The sequence below is a fragment of the Ranitomeya variabilis genome, chromosome 2 (genome assembly GCF_051348905.1).
Source record: "Ranitomeya variabilis isolate aRanVar5 chromosome 2, aRanVar5.hap1, whole genome shotgun sequence".
NCBI classification, from domain to species: domain Eukaryota; kingdom Metazoa; phylum Chordata; class Amphibia; order Anura; family Dendrobatidae; genus Ranitomeya; species Ranitomeya variabilis.
In genome coordinates, this window is record NC_135233.1 from 993943492 (window position 1) to 993963132 (window position 19641).

At 43.7% G+C, this 19641-nt stretch overlaps 1 protein-coding gene across 1 annotated transcript in view; it reads left to right on the top strand.

Moving 5' to 3' along the window:
* Positions 1–19641, top strand: part of LOC143808440 (claudin-10-like) — a 113052-nt gene that overhangs the window by 43147 nt on the left and 50264 nt on the right. The gene's annotated exons all lie outside the window — the stretch shown is intronic.

Genomic DNA, 19641 nt, shown 5'->3' on the forward strand with positions numbered 1-19641 from the left:
GCGCCCCAGAGTCCTGGTCGTTGCAGTACTGTGGCTCCGCCACTATGGGGAGCTATGGTGCGTCCGATGGCACTGAAGGAGTTCATCTGATCAGGTATCACAGACACCAATACATTTCACAGCCGGGCCTCCGGGGGGGAGCTAAGGGTGCTATTCATTAGGCCACTCCCCACCATAGTGGGTAAACTGGGGGTCAGGCAGGAAGTTAGATCAGAAAGCTGACTGGGTTGGAACCAGGCAACACCTTGTGGCAGAGGGCGTTGTAGGGGAAGATACAGTAGGGTCTCTGTCAGGGGTGGGATCCTGACAGAGGCTTGGCAACGAGAACGAACGTAACGGGACCGTGCCTGCTCCGGGTAGCGGCGGTGCCCAAGAAAGGATTAGAAGAGAGATAGATTGTGCTGAGTGAGAAACGGGATCACGCAAAGGAGAAATACCAGTAGGAGTCGTGCTGTAAGACCGAAGCAACATCCTACTGAGGCGCACTACCGGTGGCCGGAACGCCGAGGGAGTAGAATAACATTCAGCTTCAAGCAATACTCCAAACAGCGGCAGGACAGTCAGTCTCAGGCGGGCTGTCTAACTCAAATCACCTATGAAGTCTTGGGAGGCAATTGTGGGAGAGGGGCGTCTCTAGGGTCCCGGAAGAACTCCAGGCCTACCCGTCAAACGGGTGCCGTTCCTACCCGAACCTCAGGCAGGGACGGAGGATTAGCAGAACATCATTTAGTCGAGTTGTGAGGGAACATCAGAAACAGACACAACAGTTGTGGGGTACTTTCCGTAAGCACAGCAGGGAAGGACTACAACACATAGCGCTAGGGGGAAGGCACAGATTTCCTCCTGTGAAGAGAACTCTGGAAGTGTCATTGGACCGGCCGGACTTGCGCAGCCTGGTAAGCCGTATTCTGGAATGAGGACCCAGAGATCTTCAGTAAAGAGGTAAAGAGACTGCAACCTGGTGTCCTCATTATTTACCGCGACCTGCACCCCACAACTGCACCGTTACAACACCACTTATTGCACCGGACGTCCCCCACTGACAGACAGGGCCACGGACCGGGTCTAGCCACCGTGACAACCCCAGAACTGAGACTCAGAGGCCCGGCTCCGGGTACCCCTCGGCCCTGCGGCGGTGTGGGGGCGCTCCATTAACATGTGTAAAAATATATATTTTTTAAATTCCTAAATAAAGAAAAAAATAAAAATAAATATTGTTCCCTATAAATACATTTCTTTATGTAAATAAAAAACCAAACAATAAAAGTATCCATATTTAGTATCACGGCATCTGTAACAATAACAACCCAACCTATAAAACTGTCTCACTAGTTAACCTCTTCAGTGAACACCGTAAAAAATAAAAATAAAAAACAATGCTTTATCATCATACCCCCGAACAAAAAGTGGAATAACACGCAATCAAAACGACGAATATAAATAAATAAATATGGTACCGCTGAAAACGGTATCTTGTCCCGCAAAAAAAGAGCTGCATACAGCATCATCTGCAAATAAATAAAAAAAGTTATAGCCCTCAGAAAAAAGCGATGCAAAAATAATTATTTTATATATAAAATAGTTTTTATTGTATAAAAGCGCCAAAACATAAAAAAAGATATAAATGAGGTATCGCTGTAATCGTACTGACCCGAAGAATAAAACTGTTTTATCAATTTTACCAAACGCAGAACGGTATAAACGCCTCCCCACAAAAGAAATTCATGAATTGCTGGTTTTTGTTCATTCTGCCTCAGAAAAATCGGAATAAAAAGTGATAAAAAAAGTCATGTGCCCAAAAATGGTACCAATAAAAACATCAACTCATCCTGCAAAAAACAAGACCTCACATGACTCTGTGGACCAAAATACGGAAAAATTATAGCTCTCAAAATGTGGTGATGCAAAAACTATTTTTTGCAATAAAAAGAGTCTTTCAGTGTCAGCTTTTAGTGACAGCTGCCAAACATAAAAACTGGCTATAAATAGTAAATCAAACCCCCCCTTTTATCACCCCCTTATATAGGGAAAAAATAATAAAATAAACAAAGGATTTATTTTCATTTTCCCATTAGGGTTAGGGCTAAAGTTAGGGTTAGGGTTGGGGCTAGAGTTGGGGTTAGGGTTTGGATTACGTTTACGTTTGGGGTTAGAGTTGGGATTAGGGTTGGAAATAGGGTTAGGGGTGTGGTTATGGTTGGGATTATGGATAGGGGTGTGTTCGGGTTAGTGGTGTGGTTAGGGTTATGGTTAGGGTTGGGATTAGGGTTAGGGGTGTGTTGGGGTTAGGGGTGTGGTTAGGGTTGGGATTAGGGTTAGGGGTGTGTTGGGGTTAGGGTTGGAGTTAGAATTGGGGGGTTTCCGGGTTTCCACTCTTTAGGCACTTCAGCGGCTCTCCAATCGCAACAAGGCGTCCGATCTTAATTCCAGCCAATTCGGCATTGAAAAAGTTAAACGGTGCTCCTTCCCTTCCGAGCTCTGCTGTGCAGTCAAACAGTGGTTTACCCCCACATACGCCACTACTTCCCTTCCAAGCCATGACGTGTGCGCAAACAGTAGTTTTCTCCCACATATGGGGTATCAGCATACTCAGAACAAATTGGACAACTTTTGGCATCCAATTTCTCCTGTTCCCCTTGGGAAAATACAAAACTGGGGGCTAAAAAAAATTTTTGTGGAAAAAAAAAAGATTTTTTATTTTCACGGCTCTGCGTTATAAACTTTAGTGAAACACTTGGGGGTTCAAAGCCCTCACAACACATCTAGATAAGTTCCTTGGGGACTAGTTTCCAATATGGGGTCACGTGTGGGGGGTTTCTACTGTTTAGATACATCAGGGGCTCTGCAAATGCAACGTGACACCCGTAGACCATTCCATCAAAGTCTGCATTCCAAAACGGTACTCCTTCCCTTCCGAGCTCTGCCATGCACCCAAACGGTGGTTTCTTCCCACACACGGGGTATCAGCGTACTCAGGACAAATTGCATAACAACTTTTGGGGTCCAATTTCTTTTGTTACCCTTGAGAAAATAAAAAATAGTGGGCAAAAAGATCATTTTTGTGAAAAAAATATGATTTTTTATTTTTAAGGCTTTACATTATAAACTTCTGTGAAGCACTTGGCGGTTCAAAGTGCTCACCACACATCTAGATAAGTTCCTTAGGGGGTCTACTTTCCAAAATGGTGTCACTTGTGGGGGGTTTCCACCGTTTAGGGACATCAGGGGCTCTCCAAACGCAACATGGCGTCCTATCTGATTTCCAGCTAATTTTGCATTGAAAAGTCAAATGGCGCTCCTTCCCTTCCAAGCTTTGCCATGGGCCCAAACAGTGGTTTACCCCCACATATGGGGTATCGGCGTACTCAGGACAAATTGTACAACAACTTTTGGGATCCAATTTCTCCTTTTACCCTTGGTAAAATAAAACAAATTGGATCTGAAGTAATTTTTTTGTGAAAAAACGTTAAATGTTCATTTTTTTATAAACTTTCCTAAAATTCCTGTGAAGCACCTGAATGGTTAATAAACTTCTTAAATGCGGTTTTGAGCACCTTGAGGGGTGCAGTTTTTAGTCTGGTGTCACTTTTGGGTATTTTTCTATCATACAGACCCCTCAAAGTGACTTCAAATGTGATGTGGTCTCTAAAAAAAAAAATGGTGTTGTAAAAATGAGAAATCGCTGGCCAACTTTTAACCCTTATAACTTCCTAACACAAAAAAAAATTGGTTTCAAAATTAACCCCTTAACGACCGCCGATACGCCTTTTAACGGCGGCCGCTAAGGGTACTTAAACCACAGCGCCGTTAATTAACGGCGCTGTGGAAAAAGTGAATAGCGCCCCCCAGAGTCGGATTTTCTCTGGGGTCTCGGTTGCCGAGGGTAGCCGAGACCCCAGAGAACATGATTCGGGGGGTTTTTACCGACCCCCGAGTTGCGATCGCCGGTAATTAACCGTTTACCGGCGGTCGCAACAAAAAAAAAAAAACGCGATTTGCCGTTTAATTTCTCTGTCCTCCGATGTGATCGCACATCGGAGGACAGAGAAATGTGGTCCCCGATGGCCCCCAATAGCCCCCCAATACTTACCTACCTCCCCCGGTGCTCCTCGTGTCTCCCCATGGGCGCCGCCATCTTTTTTCCGGGAAAAAATGGCGGGCGCACGCGCAGTGCGCCCGCCGCCCGGCACCCGGATGTTCTTTGGGGTCTCGGCTGCCGGGGGTAGCCGAGACCCCAAAGAACATGATCGGGGTCGATTTGCACCGACCCCTGCTTTGCGATCGCCGGTAATTAACAGTTTACCGGCGACCGCAAAAAAAAAAAAAAAAAAGCGATCAGTTATTTCTCTGTCCTCTGATGTGATCGCACATCAGAGGACAGAGAAATAGGGGGATTCGGGGACCCTAACATACTCACCCGGGGTCCCTGGGTCCTCTTCTGTCTTCTCCTGCCAGCCGGCTTTTTCATCATGGCGGGCGCATGCGCAGTGCGCCCGCCATCTGCTGCCATCTGCCGGCCGGCAGGAGAAGACAAGTTGGGGCTAAAATTAGGGTTAGGGTTAGGGTTAGGGTTAGAGTTAGGGTTAGGGTTAGGGTTGGGGCTAAATTTAGGGTTAGGGCTAGGGTTAGGGTTAGGCTACTTTCACACTAGCGTTTTTTGGCTTCCGTCGCAATGCGTCGTTGGAGAAAAAACGCATCCTGCAAAAGTGCTTGCAGGATGCGTTTTTTCTCCATTGACTTGCATTAGCGACGCATTGCGACGGATTGCCACATGTCGCATCCGTCGTGCGACGGATGCGTCGTGCTTCGGCGGACCGTCGACACAAAAAAAACTACATGTAACTTTTTTGTGCGACGTGTCCCACATATTTCAGTGCCACGTGCCACGTATTTAAGTGACACGTGCCACGTATCAAAGTGCCACGTGCCACATATTTCAGTGCCACGTATCAAAGTGCCACGTGCCACGTATCAAAGTGCCACGTATCAAAGTGCCACGTGCCACGTATCAAAGTGCCACGTGCCACATATTTCAGTGCCACGTGCCACGTATCAAAGTGCCACGTGCCACGTATCAAAGTGCCACGTGCCACATCTTTCAGTGCCACGTGCCACGTATTTAAGTGACACGTGCCACGTATCAAAGTGCCACGTGCCACATATTTCAGTGCCACGTATCAAAGTGCCACGTGCCACGTATCAAAGTGCCACGTGCCACGTATCAAAGTGCCACGTGCCACGTATTTCAGTGCCACATATTTAAGTGACACGTATCACGTATAAGTGCCACGTGTCACGTATTTAATTGCCACATATTTAAGTGCCACGTATCAAGATTTTCCATGGAGAACAGACACATCCAGAGATATGTCTGCTCTCCACGGCTGCAGCAACACACTGACAGGAGCCATAGTTCCTGTCGGTGTGTCACTGCGCATGTGCGAGCGAGTTTACCGGCGGTCATTGACCCCGGCACTCTCGCTTAACGGCAGTGCTGCGTGGGAAAGTTCAACGCAGCTGTACTGCTGTTAACCGAGACGCCGGAGTCATTGAACTCCGGAACAGTACGCGATATACTGCTAGGAGCTTCGCTCCTGGCAGTGTATCGCCGGAGAGCAGCCGATCGGCGTGGGACACTCGTTTTATGGATTCTGCGGACAGGGAGTATGAATTTGGTTTATTATTTTTGGATTTTTTCCTGGAGGATCGAGGGCTTCGCCTACAAGTGTGCTGTTGGTGAGTATATACTCTGTGTTATATGTTGTATGTACTGTGTGTCATGTATGTGTATTGTGTGTAGGTGTTTTGTGTAACTTTACAATTGTGCTAAGTCGCCGGACACAGGGACAACTCTCCCATCCTAATACCGGATGGGAGTAGTAGTCCCATACGGCGACTTAGCACAATGGTGGCACTAGCGTCGCATGGGGACACACACACGCACACACACGCACACACACGCACACACACACACACAGAAGGACTCCATGCTGCTTCACTGGGGGGCGGGGGCTTCCCTCTTCCTGTCCGACGTCACGTCCGGTCCTGGGTGTCAACCCCTCCGTACAAAGACGCCGACACCCAGGACAAAGGCGCTGTGTGTGGAAGGTAATATGGGGCCCTAGGGGGATACGCAGACACGCCGCTGCGTAAAGAATTGACATGTCAATTCTTTTTACGCCGGCGTGTTTGCAGACAAAAGCGCCGCGTTTTTTTGCGGTGTGTCTGAACGGCAAAGTGAATTTCTCATTCACTTTGCCGGCAGACGAAAATGACATTGCGCATTTTTGAAAAGCGCCCGCAAAATAGCGCTCAAAAATGCGCTATGTCTGAAAGTAGCCTAAGGCTTCTTTCACACTTGCGTCGGTACGGGGCGGACGCAATGCGTCGGCCCGATGTACCGACGCACGTTGTGAAAATTGTGCACAACGTGGGCAGCGGATGCAGTTTTTCAACGCATCCGCTGCCCAGTCTATGTCCTGGGGAGGAGGGGGCAGAGTTACGGCCACGCATCCGCGGAAATGGCGGACGCAACGTACAAAAAAAAGGTTACATTGAACTTTTTTTGTGACGACGGGGGCTAAAGTTATGGTTAGGGTTGGGGCTAAAGTTAGGGTTGGGGCTAAAGTTAGGGTTAGAGTTGGGATTAGGGTTAGGGTTTGGATTAGGGTTGGGATTAGTGTTACGTTTGGGATTAGGGTTGGGATTAGGGTTAGGATTAGGGTTAGGGGTGTGTTGGATTTAGGGTTTTGATTAGGGTTATGGTTAGGGTTGAGATTAGGGCTGTTTTGGGGTTAGGGTTGTGATTATCGTTAGGGTTGTGATTAGGATTATGGATCGGGTTGAGATTAGGGTTAGGGCTGTGTTGGGGTTAGGGTTGGAGTTAGAATTGGGGGGTTTCCACTGTTTAGGTACATCAGGGGGTCTCCAAACACGACAGCCAATTTTGCGCTAAAAAAGTCAAATGGTACTCCCTCCCTTCTGAGCTCTGCCGTGCGCCCAAACAGTGGTTTACCCCCACATATGGGGCATCAGCGTACTCGGGATAAATTGGACAACAACTTTTGGGGTCCAATTTCTCCTGTTACCCTTGTGAAAATAAAAACTTGGGGGCTAAAAATCTTTTTTGTTGGAAAAAAATATATTTTTTTATTTTCACTACTCTGCATTATAAATTTCTGTGAAGCACTTGAGCTTTCAAAGTTCTCACCACATATCTAGATAAGTTCCTTAGGGGGTCTAGTTTCCAAAATTTGGTCACTTGTGGGGGTTTCTACTGTTTAGGTACATTAGGGGTCTGCAAACGCAACATAACGCCCGCAGACAATTCTATCAAAGTCTGCATTGCAAAATGGCGCTCCTTCCCTTCCGAGCTCTGCCGTGCGCCCAAACAGTGGTTTACCCCCACATATGGGGTACCAGCATACTCAGGACAAATTGGACAACAACTTTTGGGGTCCAATTTCTCTTGTTACCCTTGTGAAAATAAAAATTTGGGGGCTAAAAAAATCTTTTTTGTGGGAAAAAAAATATTTTTTATTTTCACTACTCTGCATTATAAACTTCTGTGAAGCACTTGGGCATTCAAAGTTCTCACCACATATCTAGATAAGTTCCTTGGGGGGTCTATTTTCCAAAATGGGGTCACTTGTTGGGGGTTTCTACTGTTTAGGTACATTAGGGGTCTGCAAAGGCAACATAACGCCCGCAGACAATTCTATCAAAGTCTGCATTCCAAAATGGCACTCCTTCCCTTCCGAGCTCTGCCATGCGCCCAAACAGTGGTTTACCCCCACATATGGGGTACCAGCATACTCAGGACAAATTGGACAACAACTTTTGGGGTCCAATTTCTCTTGTTACCCTTGTGAAAATAAAAACTTGGGGGCTAAAAAATCTTTATTGTTAAAAAATATATATTTTTTATTTTCACGACTCTGCATTATAAACTTCTGTGATGCACTTGGGCATTCAAAGTTCTCACTACACATCTAGATAAGTTCCATGGGGGGTCTAGTTTCCAAAATGGGGTCACTTTTGGGGGGTTTCTGCTGTTTAGGCACATCAGGGGCTCTCCAAACGCGACATGGCGTCCGATCTCAATTCCAGTCAATTTTGCATTGAAAAGTCAAATGGCGCTCCTTTGCTTCCGAGCTCAGCCATGCGCCCAAACAGTGGTTTACCCCCACATATGGGGTGTCGGCGTACTCAAGACAAATTGTACAACAGCTTCTGGGGTCCATTTTCTCCTGTTACCCTTGGTAAAATAAAAATTTGGAGGCAAAAAGATCATTTTTGTAGAAAAAATGCGATTTTTTTATTTTCACGGCTCTACGTTATAAACTTCTGTGAAGCACCTGGGGGTTTAAAGTGCTCACCACACATCTAGATAAGTTCCTTAAGGGGTCTAGTTTCCAAAATGGTGTCATATGTGGGGGGTCTCTACTGTTTAGGCACATCAGCGGCTCTCCAAACGTGACATGGCGTCCGATCTCAATTCCAGCCAATTCTACATTGAAAAAGTAAAACGACACTCCTTCTCTTCCAAGCTCTGCGGTGCGCCCAAACAGTGGTTTACCCCCATATATGGGGTATCGACGTACTCAGGAGAAATTGCACAACAACTTTTGTGGTCTAATTTCTCCTGTTACCCTTGTGAAAATAAAAATTTGGGGGCAAAAAGATCATTTTTGTAGAAAAAATGAGATTTTTTATTTTCACGGCTCTACGTTATAAACTTCTGTGAAGCACTTGGGGGTTCAAAGTGCTCACCACACATCTAGATAAGTTCCTTGGGGGGTCTAGTTTCCAAAATGGTATCACTTGTGGGGGGTTTCCACTGTTTAGGCACATCAGGGACTCTCCAAACGCGACATGGCATCCGATCTCAATTCCAGCCAATTCTGCATTGAAAAAGTCAAACGGTGCTCCTTCACTTCCAAGCTCTGCGGTGCGCCCAAACAGTGGTTTACCTCCACATATGGGGTATCGACATACTCAGGAGAAATTGCACAACAACTTTTGTGGTCTAATTTCTCCTGTTACCCTTGTGAAAATAAAAATTTGGGGGCAAAAAGATCATTTTTGTAGAAAAAATGAGATTTTTTATTTTCACGGCTCTACGTTATAAACTTCTGTGAAGCACTTGGGGGTTCAAAGTGCTCACCACACATCTAGATAAGTTCCTTGGGGGGTCTAGTTTCCAAAATGGTGTCACTTGTGGGGGGTTTCCACTGTTTAGGCACATCAGGGACTCTCCAAACGCGACATGGCATCCGATCTCAATTCCAGCCAATTCTGCATTGAAAAAGTCAAACGGTGCTCCTTCACTTCCAAGCTCTGCGGTGCGCCCAAACAGTGGTTTACCTCCACATATGGGGTATCGACGTACTCAGGAGAAATTGCACAACAACTTTTGTGGTCTAATTTCTCCTGTTACCCTTGTGAAAATAAGAATTTGTGGGCGAAAAAATCATTTTTGTGAAAACAAATGCGATTTTTTATTTTCACGGCTCTACGTTATAAACTTCTGTGAAGCACTTGGGGGTTCAAAGTGCTCACCACACATCTAGATAAGTTCCTTGGGGGGTCTAGTTTCCAAAATGGTGTCACTTGTGGGGGGTTTCCACTGTTTAGGCACATTAGGGGCTCTCCAAACGCGACATGGCGTCCGATCTCAATTCCAGCCAATTCTGCATTGAAACAGTCAAACGGTGCTCCTTCACTTCCAAGCTCTGCGGTGCGCCCAAACAGTGGTTTACCTCCACATATGGGGTATCGGCGTACTCAGGAAAAATTGCACAACAAAATTTGTGGTTAAATTTCTGTTTTTACACTTGTGAAAATTAAAAAAAATGGTTCTGAAGTAAAATGTTTGCAAAAAAAAGTAAAATGTTAATTTTTTTCTTCCACATTGTTTTAGTTCCTGTGAAGTACGTAAAGGGTTAATAAACTTCTTGAATGTGGTTTTGAGCAGCTTGAGGGGTGCAGTTTTTAGAATGGTGTCACACTTGGTTATTTTCTATCATATAGACCCCTCAAAATCACTTCAAAGGTGATGTGGTCCCTAAAAAAAACATGGTGTTGTAAAAATGAGAAATTGCTGGTCAACTTTTAACCCTTATAACTCCCTAACAAAAAAAAAAATTGTTTCCAAAATTGTGCTGATGTAAAGTAGACATGTGAGAAATGTTATTTATTAACTATTTTTTGTGACATATCTCTCTGATTTAAGGGCATAAAAATACAAAGTTTGAAAATTGCAAAATTTTAAAAATTTTCGCCATATTTCCATTTTTTTCATAAATAATCGCAAGTAATATCGAAGAAATGTTACCACTAACTTGAAGTACAACATGTCACGAAAAAACAATCTCAGAATCAGCGGGATCCGATAAAGCGTTCCAGAGTTATAACCTCATAAAGTGACACTGGTCAGAATTGTAAAAATTGGCTCGGTCATTAAGTACCAAATTGGCTCTGTCACTAAGGGGTTAAGCTGATGTAAAGTAGACATGTGGGAAATTTTAGTTGTTAAGTATTTTGTGTAACATATCTCTGTGATTTAAGGGCATGAAAATTCAAAGTTGGAAAATTGTGACATTTTCTAAATTTTTGGCAAATTTCCATTTTTTTCACAAATAATCGAAAGTAATATCAAAGACATTTTACCACTATCATGAGGTACAATATGTCCTGAGAAAACAGTGTCAAAATCACCGGGATCCATTGAAGCGTTCCAGAGTTATAACCTCATAAAGGGACAGTGGTCAGAATTGTAAAAATTGGCCCGGTCATTAACATGCAAACTACCATTGGAGGTAAAATGGTTAACCCCCGGAGGTATTTTTGGTTTTGCATTTTCATTTTTTGCTCCCCTTCTTCTCAGAGCCATAACTTTTTTTTATTTTTCCGTCAATATGGTCATGTGAGGGTTTGTTTTTTGCAGGATGAGTTGTACTTTTGAACGACACCATTGGTTTTACCATGTCATGTATTAGAAAACAGGGAAAAAAATCCAAATGCGGTGCAATTGCAAAAAAATTGCAATCCCACACTTGTTTATTGCTTGACTGTTTTACTAGGTTTGCCGAATGCTAAAACTGACCTGCCATTATGATTCTCCAGGTCATTATGAGTTCACAGACACCAAACATGTCTAGGTTCTTTTTTATCTAAGTGGTGAAAAAAAATTCCAAACTTTGTTAAAAAAAATTGCACCATATTCTGATACCCGTAGCATCTCCATTTTTCATGATCTCCGGTTGTGTGACGGCTTATTTTTTTGCGTGCCAAGCTGACATGTTTAATGATAGCATTTTGGTGCAGATACGATCTTTTGATCGCCCGTTATTGCATTTTAATGCAATGTCATGGTGACCAAAAAAACGTAATTCTGGCGTTTTGACTTTTCTCGCTATGCCGTTTAGCGATCAGGTTAATCCTTTTTTTATTGATAGATTGGGCAAAACCAAATAATGTGTACGTTTGGTTTTTTTATTTTATTTTGAATGGGGCAAAAGGGGGGTGATTTGAACTGTTATTTTTTTATTTTTTTAAAAACATTTTTTTTTACTTTTGGCATGCTTCAATAGTCTCCATGGGAGACTAGAAGCTGCCACAACCCGATCGGCTCTATGTAATAAAATTACTCACTTGCTATGAGCACCGACTACTGGGTGATGCTCACAGCAATCCGGCAGTGACAACCCTAGATGTCTCCAGGAGACCTCTGGTTGTCATGCCAATGAACCGGTGACCCGCGATCACGTGACGCAGAGTTAAATGCTGCTGTCAGCATTTGACAGGGGCATTTAACTGGTTAATAGCTGCGGGTGGATCGTGATTCCACCTGCGGCTATTTCGGGCACATGTCAGCTGTTTAAAACAGCTGACAAGTACCTGGAAAGATGTGGGCTCACCGCCAGAGCCCACATCAAAGGGAGGGAGTCCGACATTGGCTTACTATTACGCCCAATGTCGGAAAGGGGTTAAAGCAGACTCACTCTTGCTTAAAGTCTACACAGCGATACAAACAAAGCTGCAATCACTAATGCTGAAAGTATTCAAGGGCCCTTGGGTTCGGACATGCAGTAGCCATGATGGCTCATACTTTTATTTTTGCCTATAGGTTATCATACAGAATAGTCATTTGAGATACTCATCAGAGGGGCTAAGATTAAAAGTTGTTCCACCTGCCACAGCCTAATACTCAGCTGTAACATTCAGTCGGAAACATCTCTACATTTGTCCACTCCTGCAAGTTTTTATGACGATCCTAAGGCCTACCGTGGATTTGTGAACCAATGTACTGTATACTTTGAGTTGTGTTCTCAGCAGTTTTTTCGTGAATGGTTCCAAGTGGCATACAGTGGGGAAAAAAGTATTTAGTCAGCGACCAATTGTGCAAGTTCTCCCACTTAAAAAGATGAGAGAGGCCTGTAATTGACATCATAGGTAGACCACAACTATGAGAGTCAAAATGAGAAAACAAATCCAGAAAATTTTCTTGTCTGATTTAGCAAGATTTGTTTTGCAAAATATAGTGGAAAATAAGTATTAGATCACCTAAAACATGCAAGATTTCTGGCTCTCACAGACCTGTAACTTTTTCTTTAAGAGGTTCCTCTGTCCTCCACTCATTACCTGTAGTAATGGCACCTGTTTGAACTTGTTATCAGTATATAAGACAACAGTCCACAACCTCAAACAGTCACACTCTAAACTCCACTATGGTGAAGACCAAAGATCTGTCGAAGGACACCAGAAACAAAATTGTAGCCCTGCACCAGGCTGGGAAGACTGAATCTGCAATAGGCACGCAGTTTGGTGTGATGAAATCAACTGTAGGAGCTATAATAAGAAAATGGAACATACAAGACCACTGATAATCTCCCTCGATCTGGAGCTCTACGCAAGATCTCACCCTGTGGGGTCAAAATGATCACAACAATGTTGAGCAAAAATACTAGAACCACACGGGGGGACCTAGTGAATGACCTGCATAGAGCTGGGACCATCTGTGGGAGTTGGAACACTGACCTGAAGGACACAGCACCAGGCTGGCAATTGTGCACTGGAGAACTGTGAGTAAAGTGTTGGAAACTGCACCTTACTGTGTCCTTGGGTTATTTCTACGACACTGCCCGGCCTACCACAGCCACCATCATCTCATCATTTAATTCATACAGTTGCCCTGGGGTCTAGCTCTACCTGTGGAGAGCTGTACCAACTCTGCTGCATCACCATCGGCCCCATCGGACTCTAAAGCAGCGTCGGCTAACATCTTCTATTTGCCGAATACCACAGGTGGCGTCACAAACTAACTTTTATAAACTTTATTCCCATTTACTTCATCCTTTTTATTGGATGCCCAGGGCCATGGACCGGGTTACTGCTGCCGTGACACATCCCCTTTAAGAACTGGCCCGGTACCGAGTATTCCCACGGCCCTTGGGGGTGCTCCACCAACCTTGTGAAGACTTACAGAAAATGTCTGACCACTGTCATTGCCAACAAAATATTGAGATTAAATTTTGTTAATGACCAAATACTTATTTTCCACCATAATTTGCAAAATAAATCTTGCCAAATCAGACAAGGTGATTTTCTGGATTAGTTTTCTAATTTTGACTCTCATAGTTGTGATCTACCTATGATGTCAATTACAGGCCTCTCTCATCTTTTTAAGTGGGAGAACTTGCACAATTGGTGGCTGACTAAATATTTTTTTTCCTCGGGCCTATGTCTGTTTCCTTTAGTTCCTCTGTGTTCACAGGACAAGCATTCATTGATTCTAGAGCAGCAGATAAATTTATGAACTTCCCTCAAGCCAAAAGGCTGAAAATTACTTTTGTTTTTTTGCAGAATGGCTCAACAATTCCAAGGGATTATATCTAATTCCGGCCAGTGAAAGTAATTCTTTAGGTTGATGCACTTCATGTTGAGGATATTTATTTTTTAATGTTGCCACTTTATGATGCACTGGTGCTTTTGGGACGTCGGTGGCTATGGCTATGTGAGGGGTAGCAGGGCCGTAGTCATGGCTGACATATATTGCTCAATCGCGCCATGGTTCTGGATCGCCCCCACGTTAAGGGCAATGGGGTACTCGGCACCGGTTCCTTCGGTTCGGGGGATGTCACGGTGGCCCGACCCGGTCCGTGGCCCTTTAAGGGGCGCCCAATAAAGGGAGAAGTTTGTATAATGTTCTTGACGCCACCTGTGGTATTCGGTCAGGGTGACCGATGCTGCTTAAGGGTCTGCTGGGGTGATGTTATGGCAGCTAGATGGTATACCTTCTCACAGGTGAAGTGTATCCCCAGGGCTTCCCAAAGTGTAGATGGTGGATGGTGAGAGGCGCAGCAAAGAATGAGGACACAAGGTTGCAGTCTCTTTACCTTTTACTGAAGGCTTCAGTGTCCACAGTCCTGGGTACCGGATCAACATTACTGCAACGACCAGGACTCTGGGGCGCTGCACTTCCCCGTCACATGAATACAACATCCCCTTTTCAGCATACCTTCTGCTCCACCTTCTGCACCATCAGAATCCCATCGGGGCTGAGTCCAAGTTCAACTTAAAACAACTTTACTGGTTCCTTTCTCTGCACGTCCAAATCCATTACAGCATTGACATAGGGTTCTACACAGCCGATATCCTTCTCTTTCTCTATGCTCTCCGTCATGTCCTTCAGCATGTTCCTGGCTCGTGCCATCTGGTTCGGGACCACAGCGTCCTCCCTGTCCAGCTTCACTACTTTTAGGTGTTCCCCTGCCTGTTTTGCACAATACATAAGGGATTCTGCCCAATACATAAGGGATTCTGCCCATGTAGTAAGCTTCCACATGATAGAGCCACCTGCGTTCCTGTGCTGCTGTAATCTCCATTTCTCAAGCTCTGGACTGCTGGGGTCTTATCTTGTGAACATTGTGGGGTCACTGTGCTGTCACGGGCTCTAGGCCCTACAGGACTGTCTGGGCTCCCTGACCCTACTGACTGTGATCAGGAAATGCTCCTGGCTTACCCACAGTAGACTCCTCCTATGTGAACTATGTACACTAATATACCCCATCTAGTGTCCTAATTAACGTACTACACTTTCCCTATTCACAATATACACATCACAGCAGTTAGGTAGATAATACAATATACATAGCAGCATTTGGTAGTAAAACATACACAGTTAGAACATTAAACAGCAAGAGATATCTTTGTAACCCCTTACAGCTACACACTCTGTTCATTAACTGGTCTTCCGAGATCGCCCAATGAGGATCATCTTCATAACTGCTTCAAAATTCTGCCTCACTTTTCAAACAGTCTACTCTGCATCCGCTGCCTCTAAATTTTCTGCCCCCTATCAGAACTTCTTAGATGTCAAAGAGAACCACAAAGGAAGACGTGACTGAGCCTGAGTATGTCATTGCTTCTGCCTCTTTGTTTTCCAACTCTCCAAGCCATTCTCTGACACTCAGCAAGTCCTCTTCTACAGTTAAAACAGTTCCTAATTCTGAACTAATAACGGCCTATTAAAGCAACCTAGTTCTGGACTGTGAAATGACTCCTGGTCCTAAGAAGAGATGCTTGGTACCTAAAAAGGACATAGATGCAGCTATTCTGCTCAAGACACGTCAAGAGAGGCCATACGGGGCCCCCGGCCCTAAGGGGAGGTCGGCATAACTGGGTAACATGGGAGTTAGTGAGCTGACAGGGGTTTTTGGGAGGGGTGGTTTGCTTGGGGTTAATGGTACATGTAGGGAGGGGTAATGTTTAGCTTTGAAATCAAGGAGGAGGTGGGGTTAAGGTTAAGGGAGGAGGGGCAGTATAAGAGGGGGCACCCATCTTAGGTGGGCAACCATTTTGAGTACCCACCTGAGGAATAAGGAAGCTCCCACCCACCCTCCCTTTGTTAGGAGTTAGGGTCGAGGGCTTGTTTATGATCATGTTTTCCGACGTTGGGGAATGTTTTAAAAAGCTAATTGTTTTGTGGTATTTTTGAATATTAGCATAACAAGTTGTCATGGCAGCGTGGCGGGGGGAGGTCCTCAAAGTCGGTGGAAGTGGAAAATGGTGGATTAGTGGGGGGGTTCTTGAGAGGTCCTGGACTCCCCCTGGGCGAATTTAAGTAGGCAGGGTTCGAATATCCCACTGGAGTTGTATTCAAGGGAACCTTGGGTGGGTTTTTGGTCTGACCAGGTTGGTTGTTATCTATCCCTTAGCTGGTGCATAGTGGCTGGGGGTAAGACTTAACCTGGGGGGCCAAAGTGGGATTTGGATATTTGAGGTTTATAATTTTGGGGCTTCGAGGACCACCCCCTTTTCGGTAGTTTATTGTTAAAATTGTTTTATACTTTATGTTATGGCCATATAAATCCAAATAACGCTTCGAGTGTTTATTGGGGTTTTTTGTTTTTACATTAGGTTGGTTTGGTTGGGGGGCTTGTTATCAAAGGTTAAAGGGAGGATTATCTTTTAAGCTCACAGGAGTCACGTATACCCTTTTGTCATGCAAAGTATCCTCTTTTTGCTGTCACTGACTCATCTGGGAGGGGGCCTAAGAGGGGCAGGGAGTACTGTTACACACCTGTCCTGGGTATCCCGATCTCTGCTCCCTTCCCCTGGGTCCACTGCCCTCTGTTGTGCTACACATTAGGTTTTGCAAGTTGCTTGGTGTGGATCAATGACATTATCTCCTTAGACCTATTTAACGCCCATTTAGATGTGCACCTGGGTTTTGGAATTGAGACTCTAGTACTATGTTTGCTCTGATCCACTAGCATGATAATCTGTCATGTGGCTGGCTTTCACGGGGCTAGTTCCCAACTATGTTCTTGTTCAGGCCTCTCCCAGCTTCTCACTAAGCTGTATTCCCAGGTTATAGCTTCTGTCACTTTCTTGAAGGATTCCTGTTCTGACAGACTCTGCTTCCTGTCTGGCTGATGTTCACTTTTGTTGTAACTACAGGCACTCTGGTAAATTAGGCCCCAACAGCCCCTTTTATCACCGAAGCTCCTCCCTAAACATCGCAATAATTGCTAACCCTTACCTTACCAAGCAGTACACAACACAATACAATCAATATATTATCTTCAGGGGTGCAGATCATTTTCCACTCCTACAACATCATCAAATGAATGCGCTTGACATCACAGCATTTGAAGAGAGCGCAGAGTGAATTCTCAGTACAGAAAGCTAAATATCGGTGATATGTTGTCATAGTACTGACAAGAACCATATAAAAATGTATTTTAACATGTCATGTACCATACAGAAGTTGATGACGCAGTACAGGCGTTATCCAATACTATAAGGTAACGATAGAACAAAAATAATGTGAACGGTGATGACACGTGTAGGAATGATGCACATTGTGATTTTACACTAGAGCAGGGGTGGGGAACCTCAGGCCCCAGGGCAATTTACTGCCCTCGATGACCTTTTATCAGGCCCCCAGGCAGATTCTCACGGACCGCATTCTTGGGCAGGGAGCTGTATTTTGATTGCCACAAGCTCATTAATTTCTTCTTGCTCTGTTAGCACACACACACAGTGTTCACTACTGACCACTGAAGGGCATGCAATGAAAGATTACGTCCTGACACCAGTGCCAGTCAGGATGTACTTTGTGGTGGAGTTTGTACGGCCCCCGAAGGACGGTATAAATATCCAAATGGCCCTTTGCAGAACAAAATATTCCCCACCCCTGCACTAGAGAAATAATCTACAATTTGATATCACGGTACAATTCTAATCTATACAGTGATTTTACAGCATAGAAATAATGAAAGCAGTAATGCGCCAGTGCATTAGAAATATTTTGCTTGTTGGTCAGGATGCCATCTAATACTAAGATTGTGAAAATGTTAATCAATGTGTAATTATATCAGCCATGGAACATGAGAAAATGTGTAATTCCAGGGCAATCATTCCAATCCCATTCTCTGATATGAATGTTGGAGCATTATTAAGCACATTTCTGTATCATGTCCAGGCAAGTCATTTGCCAAAGGCAAAACACAGAATTTCAGCAGTCAGCTTGCTGTAATCTGTCCCCTAAAGCACTTGTGTGTCAAGAATATTGTATATCAATACCTGTGACAAGAAGCCTGTGGGAAGATAAAAGGGGATTATGGGTCAGAGACGAGTCAATTGTGCTTGCAGATGTATATCGCCTACGGTTAGTACGGTAACTCTTTCATTACTAGCTGTCTATAATTCAATAATCATATCTTAACGCTCATATAAGAAAATGCTAATAATGGGACTGTATGTGTGTAACACTGTAAATGGCAAAATATTAATTTTTTCCTCCATCTCTTGTTTCTTTGACTCTCATCAAACAACAATGGTATTTTTAGACTTTTTTTACTGTTTTTAAATTAATCCTACCCAGAGTCGTTATGGAGTTTTGAAGTCTTTTTTAACTTTTACATTATATGCAAAATGTTTTGGCCTCCATTCATTTAGCAGTTTTTGACAATTTTCTGGAGTAAGAATGGTTGAAATGTTGGAAAAAGAATTTAGGGACTTTGGCGTTTTTAAGCCAGTCCTGCCAATTTTTTTAAAAGAGGGAAAATCCAAAAGATGATGTGACTGAGCACAGCCGAAAAAAATTATCATAATTTATACCAAAAAGTAGTGTAAATTAAGTCGAAAATGTACTCCAGGTGTAAGGCAGTTGAAAGATGAGAAACATTCATTAAAAGGCACACACCTTTATAATGAATTTGGTTCATTCTTCTCCAGTGGATCTTCATGTTGATAAATTGGGGCCTTTTACTTTTTTTAGATTTACAAAACATAGTTGCTCTTCTTTCATCATCAAAATGGATCTATTATTTATTCAGTTTGTGGGCATTATATTTGAAAAAATATACACAAGTTGGAAAAAAAAACAATTTCTCTTGTATATTGGATGCTTTCACATGTTGTTTTGATGCAGTTTTGAGCAAATAGTAGATACTAATATGGGGGAGAGATTCTACTTCTGTACATTGCATTGGACATGCAATTTTACAGGCTAAGTTCACACAAGCATATAAAATAATCCTAAAAATTTTATCTAAAAACCTCCAACGATTTTTTTCCTCTCTTGTCATCCATGTACAATCTATTTATTTAAAGCAGCAGCTATTAATAATTTACAGGACCATTTACAGTTTCCTATGTTACAGAATTGCAATACTGTATATCCGTACAAAATGAATGCTATACTACAGCATCCAATTTTTTAATCCAACATTCAGATTTGGCTATAAAAAAAATCGCTCATCTGTACTGCCCCATTAAATAACATTGGTCCTGATGCTGTCTACATGCGGTCTATTTTTCACAGATAGCACTCTGTCTGAAAATACGTTTGTGTAAACTTGACCAAATAGCTGTTTCAGGCAAGACATGCATCCATTTAACAATCAGTTTGAAAAACCACATAAGGTGAATTATTCCACCGTCCCTTTCAGCGGCATCAAGGCCATGTCACTTCTGTCTTGCCTAGTCTTACCCAAAGTTTTTTGATGATATGTTTGGGTCCTTCAGCTGGGAACTAAAACATCAAAGGTAATACAGCACGTGACAATCTTCCTAGACTCTTTTGTGTTAGTTTTAGATTAGCTTAACTTTGGAAGACCACCTAAACCT